Source organism: Uranotaenia lowii, unplaced genomic scaffold, assembly GCF_029784155.1.
Source record: "Uranotaenia lowii strain MFRU-FL unplaced genomic scaffold, ASM2978415v1 HiC_scaffold_118, whole genome shotgun sequence".
Classification (NCBI taxonomy): domain Eukaryota; kingdom Metazoa; phylum Arthropoda; class Insecta; order Diptera; family Culicidae; genus Uranotaenia; species Uranotaenia lowii.
Window position 1 is genome coordinate 43,453 of NW_026597166.1, and position 26,571 is coordinate 70,023.

The 26,571-nt window shown below is 34.0% G+C and overlaps 1 protein-coding gene across 1 annotated transcript in view; it reads right to left on the bottom strand.

Annotated features, from left to right (window-relative positions):
• Positions 1–25,324, bottom strand: part of LOC129759176 (GAS2-like protein pickled eggs) — a gene marked incomplete at its 3' end in the record, with an annotated part of 68,738 nt that extends 43,414 nt beyond the window's left edge. Inside the window, exon 1 of the mRNA XM_055756584.1 lies at positions 24,493–25,324. The remainder of the gene's footprint in view (positions 1–24,492) is intronic.
• Positions 25,325–26,571: the final 1,247 nt, after the last annotated feature.

The window sequence follows — 26,571 nt, forward strand, 5'->3', positions numbered from 1 at the left end:
AAACTACTAACAACGTTTCTAAAAGTGTGTCGTTTAAAAATATATAAATACACTTCTATTTTTCTCTTAATCTCTCGAACTGTTCAGTTTTGCCAACAAACTCTTTCTGAATCCCTTTTTATGCTTAAGATTTTTAATTTCGAAGGGTTATTGGTTCCAGTAAACGATACCTCTCATAATAAATGAGTTACTATAGTAAGATGAGCTATGGTATGAGATGAGCTATGGTATGTAACTGTTAGCACGTAAATTTCGAAGCGGAACGAGCATTGGGTATAAACAAGACGGTTTTCTACAGTTAATAATATTGTGCATTACCATACACGTTCGATAGCCGGAATTTTTTGTTAAATTCACAACCAAGAAGAAATTCCTGAAGATGCGTTACCCAAGAAAATCGCAACAGTCTGAAAACGTACCGAACACAGGCGTTTAATGCAACTTTAAGTCGTCGAGGAATAATATTTGAATATTTGGAAGCAATAAATCCGCCGTACATGAAATGAGGGAGAATGAAAGTTTTAAACAGCTTTATCTTGGTTGAAATATCTAAGTGTCGCGTGTTGATATTCAGAAGTTTTAAGGATGCATATATTTTTGAACACTGATATCTGATGTGCATGCCCCAATTGAGGTTGTTATCAAAAATAACACCCAGGCTATTGATAGTTTTTCATTATTTAAGAATCATTGGGGAGATGCAAGACCATATTTGAGTCGAGAAATAAATAGAGCTTGAGTTTTAGAAGTATTTATTGGTAAACTATTAGTATTCGACCAGCGATGATTTTCGGATGAATCATTGTTAATTCTACTTGCAACTTCGATGGGGTCATAGTTGCCGTAGCTGCAAAAATATAATTTAACATCGCCAGCGAAAAGATGAGGGGTACAATATTTCAAAACATTTGGTAAATTATTGATAAATAAAGAAAATAAAATAGGCCCTAAAACGGAGCCCTTTGGAACGCCTGACTTGATGTTCTCAAAGCCCGATAAATAACCATCTACAAATACCACCTGCTTCCTAAGAATAAGATATGATTTAATTAAATTAACAGCTGATGTGCCGGCCGAACGAAAAATCACTTATTAGTTTGTTAAAAAACTTTACATGCGACACTTGGTCGAAAGCTTTAGCAAAATCAATTAATAGTAAAACTGCAACTCCCTTTCTATCAATACATTTAGCTATGTCGCCGTGTACTTTAATCAGAGCTGTTTCTGTACTGTGGTTTTTACGAAAACCAGATTGAAATTTTTGCAATAAATTGTTATTGTTAATGTAATTCGATATTTGTTCTTTTATTAATTTCTCGAAAACTTTCGAAAGGGAACACAAAATGCTAACAGAATTAGAGATTGCGTTTGAGTTTGCTTTTTTAGGTAAAGGAACGATTTTCGATATTTTCCAATCAGCAGGAAATTTGGAAGAAGAAGGAAGGTATGTTAATATTGGTAAAATTTGAGAAAGAACAATTTGAATAAACTTTATAGGAATATTGTCGAGACCTATTGCGTTGGACTTTATTGAAAAAAACAGAGTTAATAACCACAAATTCTGAAACTGGCTCAAATACAAATCTATTCAAACTTGAAGATGAAAATGAAAACTCAGTAGTACAATTAGTAAAATTTGATGAAAAATATTTATTGATTTTATCCAGAGAAAAACTATGATGGTTGTCATTCGATTTTTGAGATAAACCTAAAGTTTTGATATTTTTCCAAAGAGCTTTTTGTGGAAGATCGATTCGTTGTTTATCATACTGAGTTTTAGCAAAACGGATAAGTGTATTTACTCTATTTCTCAAAATCTTGAATGTCGAATGGTTGACTTCTGTCTTATCTCTTTTCCATGCGCGGTATGAAATGTCTCGATTCACCATGGCAACTTTAATATCATTATTAAACCATGTTTTTCTGTTGAATTTCCTTAATTTTAGAGGGAAAAAGGTCTCATGTATGTCATTGAGGTTACTATTTCAAATGTTTGAAATCATATCAGAATCATTTATGCCTAACAATCTACTAAAGTTCATGTTTTGCAATGCAACATCGTTCCTCAAAAAATAAAATTTTTGAAAATCTTCAAAAAATCATGTGTCGTAAAAATGAAACAAATTTGAAATTCTGGGGAAGACGTGGAGATCACCGGCGCAAACCCAAATAGTAAAAAACCCATACATCTTATTCGAAACAATTGATTAATTCTTATTTAAAAATAAGAAGAAATTATTTCTGCATCTTTCAAGGAATCTGCATTTCAATACCAGATTCACAATTTGTATTTTCTATTTTAAATTTGAAACTTTAAAACCAAATTCTTTTTAAAAATAATCACTATATTTTCAATCTGATTTGATATTCTATTTTTTTGTGTATGAATCGTTCAGCTGAGCTAACTTTAAAGTTTCCAATAAAATTTCAATCAAACTTTAAAGGTTCAGTTTCTCAGCGATATCCATCTGAATAAAGGATTCGATCAGTTTTTGAAATTCTTGAACGATTCTTTTTCTGGAATGTGAATTAAGATGCAATATGAATTTTTATTGTGAACTCCTTATCCCAAATCACAATTTTCAATCTTAGTTTCAAATATGATTCTGGACTCAGTATTTTGTATTTTTCTGGTTTACGGAAATATGATGAGAAGTTAAAAATAATTATTTAAATATCTGTAATGTAATAGAATCTCAATTAAAAATAAAAAGCTATAAACCTTCCCTTTATTTAAAAAAAATAAAGGTATGCGTAAAAATTTTCTAAATATGGTTTTATTCTAATATTCTTTTAATGTTTATAAATCGAGAAATCTGCCTTTGTTTTTAAATATTTAATTGAAACTAAAAAAGAATGAGGAACTCAAATATGATCTTATACTTATTCTGCCGCTTTTTCCACTTCATGCTGCATGCTGAAAACCCGAAGAAGCAACATATTGAATTCTTTACATTCCTGCCAATTTGATCGTTTCTGAGAAAAGCGCTACTTTTGTTCTGCTCCAAACCGCGATCCCAGTTCCAACAGCGATCACAACCAGCAAACACATTTGCAAAGACAATAACATGTGAGTGAATATGAGCTATGGGGTGGGTAAGTACCTACTCGTGGTCCACAGGCACAGGTATGTATCGTTTATCCAATTGGCCTTTTTTTTAAAGTATTGCATCAAACAGTCGTCCACATACGCGCCGTGTCGTTGTCATTGATGGTCACCAACCAGTTTCAGAGGATTGTAACGCAATATCTGTCAAATTGCACGGATTTGCCTCGCAAAAATGATGTGGGTGTTTTATGTCACGTTGTTTTATGCATTGAAAAAAAAAAGCTGGATCCGTTATGGCAATCAATCGGTTACTATTAAATCTACATAGATGTTTCAACAGTTATCTTCGTTTGGCAGGAACAGAGACTGCTGTTCTAGAACTTTAGTGCTTTTCGGAATTTTATCAAAAATTGTTATGAAATTTAAAATTAAAATTTCGCATCTAAAGTAGAAATATAAATGTTGAATAAACATCATTTTGCGAGTATCCCTTTTGAAGCAAACTCATAGAGAAATTCTGTCTAGATGCTTACTTGATTTCACCGGAGGTATACACACTGATCGTCTAGAGAAATATAATGAGTCATTAGATCACCGATTGAGCGAGTTGTCGAGGATAACCTAAATACCGTCTAGTAGAGGTACATATCTGCTTACTCCCAACAATGAAGTCGCCTAGTCCACTTCCCCAAATTGTGTAGGATTCTGTAAGCAGAACCAGAACAACGCAATAAAAGCGGTCTCGAGATGACCGTGGGCAACATCTAAGGTGGTGTATCAGAACAACCAATCAGATGATTATGAAACAGAATAAAAATTGTCCGGCGCGGTAGCACAGTGGGAAAATCGAAACAGCTGGGATCAGCGATATCGGAGATTACCTACGTTAATTATGAAAATATTTAAGCACTGCTCCAACAAATCAAAGAAAAAAATTATCACAGTATATAATTGATTGATTTCAATAGTTATTGAGATTGAACAAATTGTGATGATTGCGAAATTACACATTTTGTCAATGTCTTAAAACAATGTCATTAAAACCATTTTTGTCGATTGTAAAGTATAGATAAACATATCCAGAGTTTGGGGATTTATAATTTATCCATAAATGTTGTGAAACATGAACCACTAAAAAAGCCTAGTCACGACACAGAGGGAGAAGTCATGAGCGTCTTTAAAAACTAGCATACACAGTAAACGAAAATTACCGAGTTCGGTATTTTTTTTACCGAAATCCTAACATGTGTAAATCGTTAAACTGTTCGGTATTTTTTTCGGTAAAAAATAAACGAATATCGGTAAATAAAGAATCGATTTACCGATGTTCGTTTATTTTTTACCGAAAAAATTACCGAACAGTTTAACGATTTACACCATGTTAGGATTTCGGTAAAAAAATACCGAACTCGGTAATTTTCGTTTACTGTGTAGAACAGGGTGACAATGAAGTTCTTGTACTTTTTGAAAATGCTTCAAACCCGAAACCCTGCTTAACACTCAAAGGACCAACCTATAAAATAGTCGGTACTAAAAATTCACTTGTCACATGTTAACTTGTCAACCACTGATTCAAATTTCACAAACTTGGCCTTGCTGAGTTACTTAAAGTGTCTTGTTTTAGTTTGTAGAATTTTCCTCCAAATTCAGAGAATTTTGAAATTTATATCAAAATGTAGTGGTAACTTGTTTTTGAAAACTTCTCAATTGCTTTTCAATGGTTAAAAATTTTTAATTGGTTTTCTAATTTTTTTCTGAAAGCTGGTTAACCGTAGGATGAAAATAAAAAAATCGCAAAAAGATGATTTGCACAACCAATGAGTTTATTTGTTCATAGAATCTTAGTAAAATCATTCCATGAAATTATTGAAAACGCTAGCAAGCAAAACCTGCCACTTCTAAATACTTTGCATTGGATCAGATTTTTCTACTTCGAAATGATTTTTCCATAAAATACTAAGCTTCTTCTAATGTTACCAAGGAATAGGCAAAAACATTAATTCATTTCAAACTTTATTTCAAGCTTATTTGAATTTTCTGGATGAATGAATATGCAAAAAAGTTTACTTCTAAACTCGAGGCGCTAATTCAGGAATCATCCAAATCATCTCATTTTTTTACACTAATGCTTGGTGACCCAAAAGTAATCGAAAAAACATATGAGAGCTAAAAGTAAATTTTTTGGTCTAACATATGTACATTAGGCTGGCAAGAGATGTGTGGGAAAAATTTCATGATCGAATTTTAACACCCGACCATTTACATTTTGTAGGGGGACCAAATGAAATCGGTAAAGTCGAACTTAAATTTTGATTCCAAATGACTTAAAAATGCATAAAACGTCAAAATCGGGTGTTATCCCGAAAAAAATGTTGGTCAAAAATCACTTAAGGAAATTCAAAGGAAATCGTAAAAACTCGAAATTTTGAAATCGGATGTCATTAAAAATGCAAATACAAAAAAAAGACCATATACCTACATTTTGTAGATCGGCTAAAAAAAAATCTGTGAAAAATTTAGGCTCAATCGGATGATTTATTAGTGCCTCAAAGAGCCCCAAGTTCGATTTTTGACCCTAAAAATCACCGAAAACGGGAAAATCGAAATGATCGAAAATGTCTAAAACGTCGATATGGTGTTGTTTCTAAAACATTTTTTGTTTACGAAAATCGGCTTTTGGGGACTCAGTCCTTTTTTGAAAAACCGGAAGATTTCTATGGAATGTATTTTATCATTTTTGTGAGTTTTGTAATTTGTGCCATTTTTGTTATTTGTTTTTTCGTTCTTTTGACATTGTTGTTTAAATTTCGATTATCCCGATTTCTTTTGATATCCTCTTTTTGGTGATTTTTTAGGGTTAAAAAATCGTAACTTTGAGCTCTTTGAAGCACCCCTAAATGAAATCAAATTAAGCTGAAATTTCACACAGGTCAGTTTTTGGGGTTGTGCTCCGTTGTACTCCATTGCCCAGAATGAAAAATCGCCTGAATTTCAATCACCAGAAATCTACTTTCCCAGAATTGTTTGTCCCAGAATGCACCATTTACCAGAATTTTTTTCCCCAGAATGAACCATTCCCCAGAATTTTTTTTACCACAATGAAACATTTCCTAGAAAAAAAAAAATCACCAGGATGAACCATTTCTCTGAAAATTTTTAGCCAGAATTGTAATTTTCCAGAAAATTTAACATATTAATCCAAACTGTAATTTAAAAAAAAAGATTTTTTACACAAAATTTGGGTTTACATAATACCTACTATTCTTTTGCGGCAAAGCCGCAACCAACGAGAATGAAGGGGCCGAGGCGGCACAAAGCCGCCGAAATTCCCAATTTCGAGGGGCCGCCGACCCGCCGTCGGAAGCGGCGGCCCTAATACATTGGTTGGGCCCTAATATTAGGTTTGCGGGGGCTTTTTAGGTCTGCGTGAACGCTAGGGGTGATAGCTTACACCGAAAAAACTTTTCACGTGAACGCTACGTGAAAATGTACATGGATTTTTGCCATCATGAAAATCACGTGAATTTCAGGTAGCAATCAGAGCTCTCACAGCAAGCAAAATTCACGTTATTTTCATATGCGCTGTAGGTGAGTTCTATTTGAAGGGTGTGTGGAAATAACGCAGATCGAATGTGAATAGGGATTCGTTCTGCTACATGCATTTCACATAAATTTTGTTAAAGATGAACATACACTCAACCGAAAAGGAAACTTTAAATTCACCTGGATTTTCACGTAGGCGCTTATTACGTGAATTTTCGCCTGTTTTACATGAACCACTTAGAAGCTAATACAAATTCACTTGATTTGTACGTGAAATTCATATAGCCGTTTGCTGCCAATACAAAAACACATTTGAACTACGTGAAAATTCAGTGATCCGCCAAGTACAAAGGGATTTGGTGCATTCTATGTGATGTTCACGTAGCTCTGAATAACTTGTTCACGTAAAATCTATGTGAAAGAATACAGACAATACTCAATATGGCCTCCATTCAACAGTTGGTGCTGGCAGTTGAAGAAATTACGGATGATGGAGAAGCTGATTTTTCGTAAGTAATAAAAATTTTATTGTGTGATTGTTGTTTACATATTTTCCTTTTTAAACAGAATTTGGAATTGGCCAGCTAGGACGGGCAGACAACCACCAAAGGATCATCCAACGAATGTAATGCGACAACATTGTGAGTGAAATAAATTAAATAAGTCAAGTGTAGTGTTATTTAAGTTAAGTGGAGGTACATTTTATAATTAGTCGAAACAATAAAATGCGTTTGCAAAACCAAAATTTTTTTATTAATTTGTTTAGAAAAGACTCACTACGTTCATATTTCAATAAAATCTATGTGAAATACATATACGATCTACGTGAACGATATGCCCTTCAAATGGAGCTCACCTACAACACATATGAAAATTATGTGAATTCTGTTTGCTACGCGAGCTTCGTTTGCTACCTGAAATTCACGTAGGTTTCACATGATTTTCAGGGTGGCAAAAATCTATGTACATTTTCACGTAGCGCTGATGTGAAACGTTTTTTCGGTGTAGGTTAATGTAGTTAGTCCTTTCCGAACAAATAAATAAAAATCTTTTGATTTTGTAGACACATTTTATTTTCTGGAATAATTGATATAACACCAAGCACGCACTGTACACTTCACTTCACTTGTTTTTATTTAAAAATATTTCGCCGCGACAATTTAATTGATGTCCCTTCTTAGCCGTTGCCTGTTTGTTCCAGCTGTCCAATTCCAAATTCTGCTGAAAAGGGAAAATATGTTAACAAAAATCACACAACAACATTTTTAGGTATATACTTACGAAAAATCGATGGAACTGATTTCCCGTAACCCGTAATTTCTCTAACTGCCTGCAACAACTGTTGAATTGAAGCCATATTGAGAACTGGTGTTCTTTCACATAGATTTTACATGAGTAAGTTATTTAGAGCTACGTAAACCTCACATAAAATGCACCAAATCCGTTTGTGCTTGGCGGATCACTGGATTTTCACGTAAATCGAATGTGCCCTTGTGTTGACAGCAAACCGCTATGTGAATTTCAAGTACGGATCAAGTGAATTTGTATTAACATCCAAATGATTCACGTAAGTCAAGCAAAATTCACGTAATCAGCGCCTACGTGAAAATCCAGGTGAATTCAACGTTTGATTTTCGGATGAGTGTAGCCCCGTTCGCCACAAGGACAATAAACACCGAAAAAACTCCTCACATGATCGCTACGTGAAAATGTACATGGATTTTTGCCACCATGAAAATCACGTAAAACCTACGTGAATTTCAAGTAGCAAACAGGACTCGCGCAGCAAGCAGAATTCACGTAATTTTCATCTGAGTTGTATGTAAAAACAACGTAGATCGAATGTGGAAAGGGATTCGTTCTGCCATATGTTATTCACGTAGATTTCATCATCATAATGTTTACGTAGGGAGTTTTTTTTTCTGTCTGTTAAATAAAAAAATGTATTGATTTTGCAGGATATTTTATTATTTGAAATACGCACTGAACTTTTTTTACATACCTAAAGGATTTATACTTGTTACACTTCACTTATTCACTTCACTTTCACAATTGGGTAACTGGGTTGTCTCTATACTGGTTACCTGGCCGTCCTAGCGCTCCAATTCCGAGTCCTCTGAAAATAGGAAAAGCTGTAAATAATGAGCATACACATTTTTTTTCTACTTACGACAAATCAGCTTTTCCATCACATTATATAATTTCTTTATCTGATAGTACGAACTGTTGGGTCCCCGCCATATTGAGTACTGAACACTTTCACATCGATTTTACGTGAATGAGATATTCTGAACTACGTGAACATCACATAGAATGCATCAAATTTGTTTATACCTAGCGGATCACTGACTTTTCACGTAAATCAGATGTGTATTTGTTTTGACAGCTTACATTTATGTGAATTTCATGTAAGGATCAAGTGATTTTGTATTAGCTACTAAGTGCTTCACGTAAATCAAGCAAAAATTCACGTAATGAGCGCCTACGTGAAAATCCAGGTGAATTTAACGTTTTCTTTTCGGCTGAGTGTATCTTTCAAGTTCGAACGCGCAGCGTGAGGAGTCGGATACCAAAACGGTTTTTTTGAAGAGCCATGGTTATCATTAAATCAATTAAAGAACCAAAACAAAACACAATATTGATTGTAAAATAATTTAAGTTGGAAACTTTCAAACCTGTGGTTTCATTAAAAAAATCATTTTGAAAAATTAAATTTCGAATCATATAAAATTTACAAGAATTCATTAGAACAATATAAAAATATTACAGGAAGAAATCTGGGATTTGTGCCATTCTGGGAAATGTTCAATTCTGGGGTAAAAAATTCTGGAAAATAGTTCATTCTGGGGAAAAAAATCTGCTGAATGGTGCATTCTGGGGAATTTTTTTTTCTGGGAAATGGTTCATTCTGGGGTTTGATTTCGGGTATTTGTCATTCTGGGCAAAATTCATTCTGGGCAAAAGTTTTCGGGTAAATGGTATACAATCGTTTTTGGGGCCAATCTACAAAATGTACATGATCGGTTTTTGAAATCCTACATGGCTATTTTGGCTACCACAATTCTTACTACAATTCGTATCCCAACACTAGAATTTTTGCTGATGTTGAAAATGAGGGAAATTCTAACAAGAAAAATAATGTTAGAAATAATCACCGAAAAATATGTAACAGGCAGGATTCTCACCCGGAGATCGGAAATTGTGGGTTCGAGAATCCAGCCTGGGGCTTGTATTTTTTTTTGGTCTATTTCCAGTAGGAGTGATCCAAACAAGGGGTATGTTTCCGATTACACACTTGGTGGACTAAAATTTTGTCTTGTTCTAACTGTTCGCTTTCTTCTAGCGAATCTGGAAAAATGACCTTGTCCCTAATTTGAACAATTCAAGACGAATTGTTCTACAAACTTGGTTTAAATGATCTTTAAACTATTCTACTCAAATGCTTTTAAGACTGCAATAAATATCAGTTTTCAATTTTTTTTCGTAGCTTATAGCAATATGCTATCTGAGTTGACCGATTTCCTCTAATTTACCTCCTGTCAAATAGAATCTTTTTTTTTTTTGGTCAAAGTTACAAGTTTATTCTAAGCATTCGTTTTCCTCCTAATTGACTCACCATGCGCCGAGGTTAAAAAATGTAAATCCGATTCGTGCGACTGGTGCGTCAACGGAAACCGCTTTTGGCAGAAAGTAGGATTGAATTATACTTTGGGAGGTTCTTACGGTAGGCAGAAAATGCTTGATAAGTGCTGTTCTGCTCTGTTCTGTTCTGTTTGGTTCGGACTTTCGCACAAAGAAATATTAACTGCTTTCAGCTCAGAATAACAATTAAGTTGGCGGCTATTGGGAAAACTGGTTTTAAAGCGTATCGCTTCAATAAAGCAGCTCTCGATGGGGTTACAGAACTGAGGGAAGAAGAATTAGAGGCTTCATTCTATCTAAAAATCGAATGGAGGCACCCAGAAGTATATGGCGCTGACTTTTATCTTTCTTCGAATTCGCTCGCACACAAGTGCAAAAATATGCAATTTCGGCACCAAACAGCACAGGTGTAATTTGTTTCGATTCGTTTGTTTTCAATGGAAAAACGAATGAATGGTAGAAGAGAGTAAATGTAGGTATTAATATTAGAAGAAGCATAGAAAGAAGAAAAAAACATCTAACACGAAACTTGCATTATTTTCTAGTTTATTTCTTCGATTGGAAGTGTTGAGCAAATCGTGCACCACCGGCATCGTCTTAAGAATAATGAAACTGCAAAACTACAAGTTCCAATATCTATGTATAACGGCCGCCAGGAGGGAACCGATCGTCGCCAGACATCCTATTCCGTATTTCAACGTAACCGCAAGGCTGGAGGGACCGTGAGACATTAAAAAAATACACCGCTGCTGCCAAGCCAATACGCGACTGCGCTGCGACACAAACAACCATAATGGGCATGATGAGAACCGCGAGCCTGAATCCCAAGAGGTCTCCGGGAGTCAACCTATTTTATGCTACGTTCGCCACGCTGCCGCTTACCTAGGCTACCTACCTAAACAGCTGATTGTGCTATATTGCATGACTGTTTTTGGTTTCTATTCTATCGTCTCCGAGCCTTTACACACTGGATAATGTGAGAGAAGTCACCGGTCGCTGGTGGTGGAGCGAACTGAAAAACGCCAGCCCGCTTTACATTTATTAACATAAAAAACTGATCAATTACATAAAGCACAAAAAGCATAAATAATGCCTATCGGTTCCACGTGCATTGGCAAGGATGGTCTATCAATGCAATATGTGCCCAATGCATCTAACTAAGTAATGCGCCCAGTGAATTCAAGCTGCAAATATGTGAGCTAAAAGGTTTTTGGAAAAATTGAAATTCAACGCCGAAGCAGCTTCACTGCATATCATTACTTCACCGAAAACAAATTTTAGCACAATTATCAATTCAATTTATTTAAAATTGATTGCACCGATCAACATTCACATTTTCAGATCACGAGAAACAAAGCGAGATTCTAATAAACTTACAAGGCTCACGGCCTTCATATAGATTTTACTAACACGTCAATTTGTGTTTAATGTGACGATGTTCATTTCATACAAGCTGTCTTTTGCAATAGCAACAGCAGTCAATAAAAATGTCAATGACGTAAAACACGTGAAGATAATACTATTTTCTTGAGATAATTCTATTTTAAATACCGTATTCAAAGGTTTTGAAAAACACATCCCATTTGACTAAAAACACATCTATTCAACTCAGTTTCAAATTAGGATCTTTCGAAAAATTACTTCTATCATCAAAACTACTACTTGCCACTTGGAACCAGTGCTGATAGCTTTAGCACAAGAGACTCATTTGCGAATAATCTTTGATCGAAGGTTTAGAGTATTCGGATATAAGTCACATGTATATTTTATTGTTAATTCTCCCTTAATACTTTTTATTATAAACGCAAAAGTAAATGAAAGTATCCTCTGAAGTTTTTAATAACTATTTATAGCTTTAATCAACAAATGATGCATACCTACAATTATTTTCATGAAAACAAGTTTCAAACTTTAACAGCGTTTTTCTCGGTTTGCAGTTTTTTCTTATGGGCCTCATATGCAAATACCCAGCTATAACATAAAATCGTAATAGAAATGATAATTCAAATCGACTATTAAGACATTTTCAATAACAATCGTAAACACATTGATATTGAGTCATTTTCTATCATTCATTTACGACAATCTTTGCCCAAATAAAGTTGAATCGGATAGCAGTTAAGTCAATTCGTAAATGTGTCTCCAAAAAGTTAAGAATATGCTAATTCGACATTAAACGATTTGAGCAATCTAAAAGTGAACTGATTTACGATAAATGGGTGATCCTTCAATTGACACTCTATCCGGCATCGCTGGCATCGTGGTAATATATCGGACAACGAACTCAGAGGACTGGAGTTCCACACTCGTTTTACTAAAATTACTTAAAATTGATTATTTTGCCTTTTTGTCGGCAATGTTTGTTTGAATAATTCTGTTGTTCTGCGATATACCTTTTTAAATGTTAGCTGGAAAGAAGCAGTATAGATACTGAATCATTTTCTTCAAACATTTCTTACTGTTCACGACGCGATTTTTAGAAAGTCAGAAATGTCCAACATCAAATGGAAATCAAGAACACAATTGCAAAGCCAAGCTTAAACAGCGAATGTTGGTAAAATGTTTAATAACTGGATGTTCGGTATTTGCATTGTTAATTCTCCGTCAGGAATGTAAACGAGAAGCTGTGAAATCGACTCACCCCTGGCTGTGAGGCGCTAACGAAATGACAATAAGTTGTACGAAGATTCATTCATGGACTGAATTGCTTGAATGGAATTGTGCTTCTAAGCCTGGGAATTTCTTTTTGTTTCTAGACAAACTAAACGCGCTGCAGGGAACGGGCGACGGACTAGTTACTCTGTGTGAGATAGCGCAAGACAACCGTACTATAAGGTGGGTAAACCTATTTGCAACATTTTTTGCACATGCAGCCCCACATTGTGTTACAACCTGAGAAGACGAGCAGCATAAATTATTCCGAGCTTCGAAACTGTGCCTGAGAGGCGAACAATATCTGATGGTGAAGAAACAAAACGTTTTTACACGCTTTATGGAGCATTCTAATCTGTGCTGACTATATTAGTGCATCGCATGATCGGATCAGTTTATGCTTTGAGTAATAAAAGCTGTTCAATTCGCGAGAAAAAATAATACCGTTTAGTGAAGATTGATTTGAGACAACATGGGTTCCTACCTACATTAGTGGCTTCCATTGAGGTGGAGAGTTAGAACATTGCGATTTCTATGTTGCTGAAATCCGTTAAAACTTGAACCAAGTATGCACACTCCAAATAATTTTGAAATTAATTCAACTGTTTGCATCACATCGATTCTTCGTGTGTCTTGTGATAAATACATTTCTTCCCCATAACTGACTCACGAATTTCACGTAAAATTTACGTTAAACCATTTTAAAATCCGTTTTATACATTTTTTCTCACGCGTGTGATTGTAAATTGTTATTAGAAATGGAAGGAGGAGAACTCTTTAATTGATTGGGTTCAAACAAAAATTATACCCAATTTTCAAAACATTGAAACTGTCGTGACGAATATTTTTACCCGCATCGGGTGGACGGGACGACCGCAAAGGTCTATGGCATTGTGAATGAGTGAGCAACGCTAATACAACAACAACGTGACTCGGACGACAACTTCAAAACAAAAGGGTTTTCACAGCTGAATGTCCGGAATACTAATTTAATTTCATGATTTCCTTCACGCAGCAGCTGATGTACGAGTATAAGAATATTCCAATGCTCAGTAGGCCTGCTCCTGGTTGGTTTGGTTTGGAGCATATGTGTTGAGTTCAGTTCAGTTCGTGCGATACCACCCTACTACTACTGTTTGTTGAGCTGAGACGATTTGTTTTTATTGTGCTGGTATTCTTTTATATTTTTTATCTGTGCTTTTAGCGTGGATCAACCATCGATTTTTGTGAGCAGAAGACTATTTGAATATTTAACTACATAACGTACCTTCTTTCAATTATAAATTTCATCTGTTGAAAAAAGCAAATAAGTTGACAATTGTACACCTTTTAAAAGCGTACACATAACTCATGAATCAGGAACTGTTCACCTGATTGAGTTGAATTCAAACCTTTTTCGTATATGATCTTAAAGATGTATAAAATTAAATTTCTTTTTTTTACCATTTAAATCCTATCATAATTTTGAATCGATTATTATAAACCTCATTAACACTCTGCCTGGTGACACCATTGCACAAATTTAAATTCATATTCCAAAGATAGGTATACAGTGATCGGCACAAATAAAAATCCACCCATGCATCGTTTTAATTAGAGATGTCCTATCGAATATTCGGCGCCGTAAAAACCGTTATGCCGAGTATTCGACCGAATATTTATTTTTTAAATTTATACAATAACATACTTGTACAAATTTTCAATTGATTTTGGTTAATTTAGAAAATATGCAAAAATAATGTTGAAAAAGCTACAACCATCATCAAAAACTTATGTGTCAGTGAAATATCTTATGTGTCGCCGTGTTTCTTTCACAGAAGTACAGAAGAATGCTGACTAACAAGTATCGCATTATACTTTGATTACACTAGTTTTCAAGATTTAAAAAAAATTTAAATTTATTAACCGACTTATATTTTTAATGTAAAATCACAAATGTGGTAAAATCAGGCACTGAATCCGAGAATGAAATTCATATAAGTCTTAGTAGAACAGTTTTTGAGTTATGCCCCAAATATGACATTTTGGAAAAATGAAAAAATACCCGACTTTGATTTCAATATCTCGATCTGCATAACATTTTTTTGAAATTTCTTTTTGCATATTGAAGGCGAATAAGTGAATTGCTTTCGATCATATGAACTTTATTATTCCATACAATCAACGGCATTGTTGATATTAGTAAATTTATGATTGAAAAAATGAGGAAAATAAATAGATTTTTTTTTTCATCGACAGTTTTATACTCGATGATGACATTTAAAAAATCTTATTTTTATGGACCTTGAAATTCAATTCAAAACAAAGATTTAAAGTATTTATTTATCAAAATTTGGTTGAAAATTGAAGAAGTTATGGTTACTTTACCATAATAGAAATTTTAACATTTTTCCATTATTTATCAAACCGCAGTGTACTAATCTGAACTGAACATTATAATTCCACTCGCTCTAGGCCAGGCATGTCAAACTCGTTTAGGTGTGCGGGTCGCATTAAAAATTTTCTATGACGTAGAGGGCTGCACCCAAAATCAGTTAAATCGGTACATTCAGCTTTAGTTTTTTTGCAGTAATATTTTACATAAAAATCAGTGGTGTTTTTTGTGACAATTTAAGACGGGGCTACGCGGGCCGCATGCAGCCCGCGAACCCCCAGTTTGACATGCCTGCTCTAGGCTATATATGATTATTAGCTTACCAAAGATCACATGACAAATTTAGGCAAGATCTTACTAAAGGTTGCTTGAGACTCTAGCGTGAATGCGATTATGAAGTATTTTGCTCGGAAGGAGCAAAAAATACTGGTTGTCATTAATAACTTTTTTCATCAACGTCTGATTGTTTTTCCTGAATAATTTTCTTAAAGCTGAAACAAATATTTCACCCCCGATTGACCTTAAAATTAAAAAAGTTATTAAGGTTCAAAGATTGTATTTTGGCCGCAAATTGTCAGCTTACAAGCAATGAGTATATTTTACGCATTGCGTTTTAACAATTTTCGGCCAAAAAACAATCTTTGAATCGCAACAACTTTTTTGTATTAAGTCCAATCGTGTTGTAGTCTTGGGATGAAATATTTTTCCCAACTTAGGTTTTAAGAAAAAATTTCATAAAAAGCAATCGGCCGGTTGAGAAAAAGTGATTAATGATAAACCAGTATTATTTGTTCCTCCCGAGCCAAATACCTTAAAATCGTATTAACGTTTGAGATCCGAGCAACTCTTCACCATTGTTAGATCTTTCTGAAATTTGGCATCTGAGATTTGGAGCATAACTCAAAAACTGTTCTTCTAAGTTTTTTTACTATTCCAATTTCTTTTTCAGATTCAGCGCGCGATTTCACATTTATATCGATCTTCAGTTTATTTAGTTCAAAAATTCTGTTAACTAGTGTTATCGTTTATTCCAGATTTTCTTGATATATCCAGACTGGCTCATTAATCCAATAAATAATTTGAGATATGTCAAACCTGACAGACCAGATATTGTTTAAAATTTTCCGGATTTTGCCCAAGTTTATTCAGATTATTTGATAAACCAAATACAAAACTCAAATTTCTCTTTGAAAATTTTTAGATTTTATGTTCGATTTTTTTTAAAACAAATTTCAAAATGAACATACAATTTTGTTTAATCCTTGGATACTAATTTAACACTGCTACTGTGTTTTAATGATAACTTTTTTTTCAGAATTTTTTAAAAAATCATCCTGAATTGCCCAACCGTGTGGATACCTGTGGTAGAAAGAGAAAGTATAGTATGGTTAAGGTTTAAGATCATTTTTCTTTTTAACAACTATTTCGAAGATGTCTTGCTCAAATTCGACCTTTTCTAATTCGATATCAAATAAGCAATTTCAAATTTCTTGGCAACTGTTTCGGCATATTTTGTCCCATATTACACAGGAATCCAATCTTTTTGGTGATTAACGCCCTAGAAACGACAAGTCATCTGATGTTCTTTCAGTTATTGATGACATTTTCAAAATAAGAGAAATCTCGACGTTTGGCCGAATAGTTGAATTGATCAATATTCGGAATTCGACCGTACATCTCTTGTTTTAATCTTAAGTAAAATACTGATATTTTCAGTTTATCAAAATTTTTCAAAGTTCCAATGAGTTCATTGGAAAGCTGGTATTTTCAAGATCAAGTTCATGGTCAAAATGGTGATGAGGTGTCTAAACAAAGCAGGGGCGAATTTTTTTATGTGAATTAACGGTAATGTAATCTTTGATGATAAAATCAACATTTTTAGCAAGAACCGGGAATAATCCATGCTAAAAACGGGACAGAAGGACAAATACATTTTTAGAAAAATCCCAAACCAGCAGGTCTTATTTGATCTACGTGGCCCAAACCAATCGTGTGGCCATCTCTTGCTCTAAAATGAATTCTATTGGGAGTTTGCGGATGTATTAAACGTAAAGGTAAACAAAAACTATTTTTAGAATAAAATAGAGAAATTTTACTTGTCTGGCTAGACCTTTCCCCCTGAAATATCACCGAAACCTTTCAAGCAAGTCTGCAAAGCGTGGTCAATAAATGAACAAGGCAAATAAAGGTTATTTTAACTAATGGTTATTTGTTTTTATCGTTTTTATCAACTAAACCATAAAGTGGATTTTTTTATCATGCCCGTAAAATATGCAATTAAGTTAACTTATTAAGTGTCACTAATAAAGACAAAAAAATGAACTGATTGCTACTGAGTTAAAAAAAAAATTAATTTTTTTTTTTAAATTTACCAGATTATCGTAATCAATGTATTTGCCATTTGCAGAGCTGATATCTGCCTTTGTTCAATAACTTGTAAATTGAGCTCTACATAAGGTATATTATTCTAAAACCGGCATTCTAAACATTAAAAAAAGTTAAAAAGTCACCTTTGTACTTTGTGTTGTGAATCGGTACGGTTACTTTTGCAGCTCTCCATTTCTCAATCACGGTAGAATAAACTCGGAAATTTTAATGATTACTTTAAAAGGAAAAACTGGTTGGTTTATGTGACATCACTCTTCCGGTGCGGTCCGGTGTAGAAGGTATGTATGTGATTCATCACCATAATGCTAACAAACATCAACGATGGTATGTTTGCTAAACTATTTGCTGGTGATTGTTAGCACTCAAGATTGATACACACTTCAAAGCAAACGACCAAACTGATGTGTAAGGCAAACCCGGTGATTGAACCTTGGATTCTCACTAGTTAGCTGCGAAAAAGGTCACTTAAATTACATTGCAATCCGTTTAGTCGGTTTCGACAACCATGGTGGAGGAAACTGAGCGCATCTCCTCTGTTTAAAACAATCTGAATCGAACAAGGTCACGTACCCGGTGAACAAACTGAAGAACTTTTCACTCTCTACATGTACATGTATCTCTCCTCTCGAGGATGGTGGATCCGGCCCGGCGAACTACTCGATAGATCTCCCGCTCTGAACAACTCGCGTGGGGCCTGGGCTGGGCGTTGAGGAGGTACAAAAAAAACTTGCTGTTATCGATTTTCGTACAAAAACTCTTCCTGTCTAGACGATGACAGTCTCCATTTGCCCACCAAACATTCCGCATCCACTGAATTTGTTGTTCACTATTTCCAGTGTTCCACCAACAAACGAAAACAAGATTCGAAATAAGCTCCGAGTTGAAATAGGAAAAAAACACACCTCTCTCAACACTTCCCTAACGAGAATCATTCAACAGATACACATAGTACTAACTATGGTAAATCTACTCTAGCAGCAGCACCAAAAGGAGTTGCTCTGCTTTTTCACGACATGAATACTAAATCAATGCAATAGTAAACTAGCATAGTTATGCGGACGGTGGCATGAAACGTAAAGTGCTTCCGCAATTCAGCCGCAGTATGTCACAATCGCAGAACGAAAGTAAATTTTGTTTGCCACACTCGGGTTTACTGCTTCCGTTCTCAACCCACCTGTACTATTAGGGAATCGCATGGCGTAGAATTTACGAAAAAATCTAGTTTTATTAATTTGTTTAGAATACCTCTTATTTGATATTCAAGCGAATCTCATGTTGTCGTAAAAATATGCCAACTGAAGGGCGTCCCACATGAATCCCTGTTCAATACTATATTCGTAAAATCATACATTAGGGCCAACTACATATTCCCAAAAAAAATTGCGCAACATCTGAAAGCAGCTTCTTTTATACAGAAACATACTTTTTCATCATTTCTTCCTGTTAATTCCGGTGTTTTGGAAGAATTTATGTTCTTGGATAAAACAGTTACTTTTTGGCTTCATATCACTTCAGGGCATCCTTTGAATAGTGGAATGAATAAGTCGAAATGATGCAGAACCTTACAGCTCAGCCGACCAAAGAATGCAAATCCAGCTGCAGAGAGCTTTAGCACAGAGAACAGACGTACAAGCTCGAACAAAAAATCTTCCAAAAAGTGTGAAAAATTTCAAATGCTGACATTAAAAAAATACGTTAGAAATTGACTTGAAATAATGCAATCTATTGTGCCGTTCAAAAGTTACAAATCAAATTTTCAGGTGGCCAGTTTTCGAAAAGGCCCAGCCAAAAGAAACAGAAAAATTGTTCCATCTATCGTTGGAAATTTTACACAAGTTTCGTGGGCTAGCTTGTATATCTGTTCTCTGTGGCTTTAGAAGTAATTTTTTTACAGTATATCAAATTTTTGTTGAAAACCAACATAATTGGACCATTTCGAATATATCTGAAATTTTAGAGGATTCCAAAATGGTATTTGTCATGAAAATCGGTCCAGTAGTTTTGCAAATGCCATAGTTATACGTATTGAATGCTGGAAAAAGTAATTTTTTTAAAATTTTATCAATATTCTGATGAAATATCTTCAAAAATTCCAAAAAATAAATAAATAACTACTGATAAAAAAAAATCACTCGGACCCCTTATGTTTTTCTGTTGATTTTCAAAACTGTGCTGTCACGTTTTATCATAAAACTCACAGTTGCAGGACGATTGCAAGTTGATTTCGATCGTCACGTTTAAAGAATTGTGTATTTTTCTGAATAATAATAATATTTATTCCAGACCTTTAACCTTTGGAGGTTATTCGGGTCTGAAAAGTATTTTTCTGAAAATATGCCCAAAATAAATTTGCCTCATTCTTGTTTCAAAATTCAGAAAAAAATATCAGATTTTCTATAGCGTTTGCAAAGTGATGCGATTTTATGGGGGATACCCTTTAGAAATGAAAAAAAATGGCGTCAAGTAAGCCATGAGCTTCGAACGATCGGGTAGTGTTTGTTTCGATCACCAGAAAAATCTAATTTCAAAGAACTTCTAATCCAAACTCCACACAACAAGACATTTATACATACGCCTTTAGAGATTTTATTTTACTCACAAATTAATACAACAGAGGTTTCAATTAAGAAAATTAATGAAAGCGTGTAGGGCAATGCGTGTAGGTCAATAAGATATTTTCAAAAATGTGAATCGCGGCGTTATTGATTTTATTTAAAAAAATTAATAGCAAGAATGATGTTTAAATGACTTTCATCGGGTGATGAGTATTACAAGGTAAACATTATAATCCTTAATTTAAATTAAAAATATTGCCAAGGCACAATTGTACTATTGCATGTGTCGCAAAAATGTATTTGAGAGAAATTTTATTCATTTGTGAGTTTATTTCTCTCATTGTGTACATACTCGATTATCCGAATATTTACACGAAGCATGTAATTTCTAAGACGAGTGATTATTAATACTGTTATATTGCGGACCAAATAAAAGATATTTCGTGTTTTAGCCTGATTTGTGCCAAATGGAGCAAAACGACTATGCTGTTGGCTTGTAAAATTAAACAAATTTTTTTAAATTATTGATTTTTATTAGAAAAATTTAACAAAGTGTGACTTGAAGACCTTTTTTCGTCATTTTTGTATGTTTCCAAAATGAAAAATACAATAAACAAATTGATTCCAATGTATTTATCGTTCGAGAATAATTAGATCTTCAAAATGGCATATTTTCAAAGCGATAACCAATTCTTCTAATTATATTACCAACAAGTTTCTTAAAGCCATGTTTCTCTTCCAGCTTGATCGTTGCGTAGCACTATATTACAAATAATTATCTCATAACTTACCAAATTGATTTTTTCTCAACAAAAATTAAAATGTTTCCTTTTTATAAAAGAGCAGTAATTGTACTTTTGAAATCCTCTTCATTTAAATCTAATAAACTGTTAAATGAGATAGAGGGATGATGACCCCATTGAAATCCCAAATGATCAAATAAAATAAGAACGGTTAAAGTGCTTTACGTTTTTTATTATTTCGATTCATTTTTCACAAAATCCTCATTCACGGAGAAAAATATATTGATTTATCAGTTATATTACGCGTCTACATGACCATAAATATGATTGTTTGGTTCTGACCCGAAAAAACAATCAAGCCAACAATCTGATTATACGTTGCCACAAATGGATAAATGGCTGATTTAGCGATCGCATCAGCTTCGAGAATCCAACAGGAATTTTTAGTCAAGCATTCGTATGGCTGTTTTTACCGTAATACTGATCCCCGTGAACGTCGGAAATAGTAGATTCAAATATAAATAAAAATTAATTTCAGTAGTTAAATGCATTGTTTCTCCTTTTTATTTCTAATAAAACATATGTTTTTTTTAATTTAATCATATATCATAATCTGGAACTGTAAACAACTGTAAATCAACTTACACAACAAATTGAACTTACATTTTCGCTTTCTGAAGTGTGTCCTCAAAAAAAACTTCCACAATCTTCTGTTTTTGTGACATTCAAAAACTAACATTTAGAATCTTTAAGTTGACCTGAATAAAATAGCCAAATCCGCCATATGTTAGTTTATATTAGCGATGAGCAGATGAGAAATCCTCGATAGGATTTTCAGGATGAGATTCTTCTAAAACGAACCTTGAATTGGTCTAACAGCGAAAACTAAGGTATGTCCTTTGTATTACTTATGCAAACAAAAAATTGGCAAAATGCATTTTCAGCTTAACTCAACAGCAGATTTAATGTTTAGTCCAAATAAGAAGCCAACCATTTAAGTTAAATGGCATTACATCCCCTTTCACATTCCAACCTTTTCATCAAACACAGCCATGTTTGAAGGCATTTTGCAAAGTTTTTCTACTACTGAGCAATGCATTGTTTTCCATGTTGGATTCAAAAATAAACAACATTTCCCTAGCACAAGCGATGAATTAAATTTCTGTTACTTGACTTCAGCATTTCGAAATAACGTTTTTATTCAGAGTTCCATTCCTATTTGTTGAAAAATGAAGAGTTGCTAGAAAAAATCGGCTCTTCCGAGAAGTTTGCTCCAGAACAAAAATAACTTCCTTTTTTATAAACATAAATACTAGCGAAAAAATATTGAATTTAAAAAACAGAATTACATTATAAAGTGAAAAAAAAAAACGTTTTTGATCTTAATTTGTTGTTACATCATCTTATCTTATTATAAATTTGTATAAAAACTTTTTTTAAAATAAAAATCACAAAAAAGCGTCCTACTTTTCGCCCTACCTCAGATTGAAAACGTCCTACTTTTTCATAGTATTTGAGCAAAATGTCCTACTTTCCGAAATTTTATTCTGGTACGCCTGGGTAAAAGAGATGCCAATTTAGCCAAAAACGGTTAATGGACCCTTAATTTATAGATTTTACTGGATTGTTGATAATGGTTGAGGGCCCTTGAATAAAAGATCAATTAACTTTAGAAAAACAAAATAAAAAAAAAGAATTTCAAACCACGGAAAGCTTATAAATCATAAATTGGATGATGTCCCGTCCAAATTTATGGACCATGGTGATTTGGAATTATAGGTTGCCAAAAACTGTGAAATGTAGTGAGTTGATCATTTTTACTAAAAAGATATGACGAAAACAAGAAAAATGGATCAAGTCTCCCCTTTCATAAATTATTTTGTTATATCAAGTTTTAGTTAAAATCACTTGAAAATTGTTTAAATAGTGTTGTATTGAAAATTGAATTGATGGGGGAGTTGTATGAAAACCCCCCTCTCAGCTTCCTTGAATGAAAGAATTGGGAAACTATTATATGAAACTCCACCGCTAGCAGACGAGATTTCGTATTTTTCATATCGTGGTACGAAGTTCAGATTCTTAAAAAAAATTCACGCTTTTTCGTATGAACTAAATTTGCAACTACTTATTAGAAAAGAATTCGGAGAATCTTAGCTGAGTATTTTTTTTTTTCGAAAGAAACTTTTAAGCACTTGCACCTCTCTGATTATAAGAACATCATTTAATTATGAATGAACCACGATACCACCTACAGCTTTAAGCCAAATTGTCTTTGAACATTATTATAATTATTATTTTATTTATCATTAATAATAAGCGTGTAGCAATAAAAAAAACTGACGTAAAAAAATCAATATCTAAGAATCCTTTTTGTGGAGAAATACTTCTCTTAAAACATTTGATAAACAATTTAAATTGGCAAATTTCACGGTTTAATTTCCAGTGTGATTATGCAATCAAATATTGTGATTTATTCCTACTAAAGGCGGGCTTAGTTAAACTTTAATCGTATTCTTTCCAGTACATACATGTGTACAGACCCCGTTCGATTTTGGCAACACGCCCGTACATTTTGTGTTGCCAAAATCGAATGTTGCCAAAATCGAACGGTTTTTTTTCTCATCTTTTTATTCAAATATTTTTACAGAATAACTGTTATTATTATCAAAAACGTTATTTTTGGTTAATTTTCGACCATTTGTAGTCATTTTTTAATTTTTCCATCAAGTTTTTGAAGCATTTTACACTTTTCTTGTTTTGTTTATAATATTTGTTTTCATTTGTCATATTTGCTGTTTTTGTCGTTCTTCATTATTTTTTAGTTGTTTTTTGTCATTTTCAGTCTTTTGTTTGAATTTGCTTTTTAACTTTTTGAATTTTTCATCTTTTTGTCAATTTTGAGTACTTTATAATTTTTTAAAAAAACTTTTGATTTTGTTGTTGTATTCCATCACCATTTCTGAACGTAAAAACGTATTTTTGATGTTTGTCTTAATTATATTGGTCCTGTTATAAAGAAAACTAAAAGGTAATGTCGTTTCTAAAAACCGTTCGATTTTGGCACATGTGCCAAAATCGGATGTTGCCAAAATCGAATGTTGCCAAAATCGAATGTTGCCAAAAACGAACGGGGTCTGTATTTCTGTTTTGTTTAATTGAAGACAATTTAGCGAATAATAAATTTCTTCGAATATTCTATATCATCCCAGCATTTCGAGATCAAGGATTTGTATCCCAGTGTGTGGATTACAAAGATCCTTTCAAATATTTTTCTTTCTAGAAAAATCCTCATTGAAAACTTTGTTGACCTACAAGAATCCATGGAAAGAGGAGTTTAAAAACAATTTGACGAATGCGGAATTTGATCGCTGATTCTTGTACAAAACAGACTTAACATAATGTAGTGTTACAGCTGTCCTTACGGTCCTTACAGAAATTAGTTTCGACGTTTAATCTCCTAGAAGGAGCTGAGAAAATTTAAACCAAGTCTCAAGGGACTTTATGATTCATCTTTCGGTGAAGAAAAGGGAAACAGTAGATACTTACTTTGTTATGTTTTAGCTCACACCTTTATATCGGAAAGCTTATCGGATGCGAGAGTCTAGCAGAAATTTCCTTGAATCGAATGGGCGCTGTTTCTAGTTTTCCAACACAGGGATGGTTTTTTGTACAGCGTTATCAGCTGTGGTCAATGTTTCCAGATAGGGAGAAGCACAATTCAATTTGAACAACACAATGCAAGGCATGTATTTCCGAGAGGTACGGATGTTGGACGCGACAATTCCAACCACTTATGTACAGGCACAACAATTTTATACTTTGCAGTGCACAGAGATGTAAATTTCTACCGTTTTGAACTTTTATATTCCTGGTAAAATTACACACACAGACACTTGTTACTGCCAGAATTTTATTTCTTTAAAATTGATGGACAATAGAATACAAAGCCGTTCTACTCCGCTTTCAATTCAAGAAGGAGTCACCATCGCATATTATTTTCAGTTATTGCATTTAGGAAGATTAAATGCTGATGATTCAGAAAAAAAACACACACAATTCACCTCCCGGCCACTAGACACTGTTTGCTGGATATAACGTAATCCTGCGCCTGTGTAGAAAACATTCGTTTTCCATCACCGATCCTTTGGAATTCAGAAATGGCCTTCCAGTTTCCGATATCAAGGTCAACGTCGGTCTTAAATTCTTAAACTACACACGCTTGTTTGTGACAATCAACACGGAAGAAAAGGCTGTTCGTCTTTCAAACTAATAAACTTGAAGGGAACATTGATAAGGGAAAGAAATTAAACGGACTGAACCGGCGCAGACTCACGAAAACGCACATCTAAAGTTCTCGAAGCAAGTACAAAAACTGAACTCTGTCGATATGAAAACTCCGGTTTTCACACCACAATCCTATTCGGGGTTTCTGTTTCAAATTGCTCTGTTCCCTCATGTTCTCATTCTCTCACTCAAATTCACAATTCTACCGTTTTCTCTCGCAGCGGAGAGAAACTTCATTGAGTTGAGTAAGAGAGAGGGAGAATAGTGGAAAACAAAATCCAATCAGCTGGCTCGCTAGCTGGCTGTTTATTATGAGAGAATAACTTCACACGCGGAGAGTAGAATGCCATGTGCTTTGGACCAGCTAAACAAGAGGTAGAATCATTACACAAAGATCGGAGTTGGAATTGTTAAGGCTCCTTTAGTTGGATGGTTTTCCTTTTTTTTTTAATTTATACACAATAAACTTTGCTAAGAAAAAAAAAATACAATCCCAATAGACTTTTTTGCCTGAAACGTATGAATGATATTTGTGAAACCTTCCAACCTCTTCATTTGACATGTTGCATTCAATCACTAATCAGAGGACTGCGTGGACAGTGTGGGTGTTTTATGAGTGGTTACTCAAAAATGCACCTATAGGGTAATGTTCCTATGTCTGACCTTTTGATGAACATTCCTGGTGTTGATTTTATATCTGTTGAGAAACGACAATCAATCCAAAAATGCATAGATAACCAATTTTGATTTATTTTTCATGTCCTGTCATGGACTTGCATTTTTCTCTCCGTTTGCCATTCAAAATATGAAGAACTCCACTGTACCCTAGCATAAATAAAACTGCCTAGATCGGAGAGCGATATTACTCATTCACAAACATGGATTATCGTCGTACCTATGCAGATTGGCCTATGCACTGTTTTTTGTCCCTCGAGATAACCGAATGCAATTCTGACGTCTGGTTTGTTTTGTTGCTGTTTTAGTTGACTCATTTTTTCTCGTTCATCTTGCCGTATCTACAGTTGCAAAGGTACGCGTTTGCGCACTGTCTCGAGATATGCTGCTGAATCATATGTTCTCGTGGTAGGTTTTGAAGAACTTCAATCTAGGCCCAACCAAAACTGGGTTATAGCTGAAACACACGCGATCTAACGGAATTGCTTGTAATCCTTCGCTATTCTATGTTCTATCTTTGTTATAACTTCTATCTGTTACTGAAAAGTGACTCATACATAGATCCTGTAGAATAAATTTATTCTTTAAAATTCAAAAGTACATAGTTGTTCATTTGATTTTAACTTGTTCATTGTTCATATTTACTAATTTATTCGACAAAGAAAT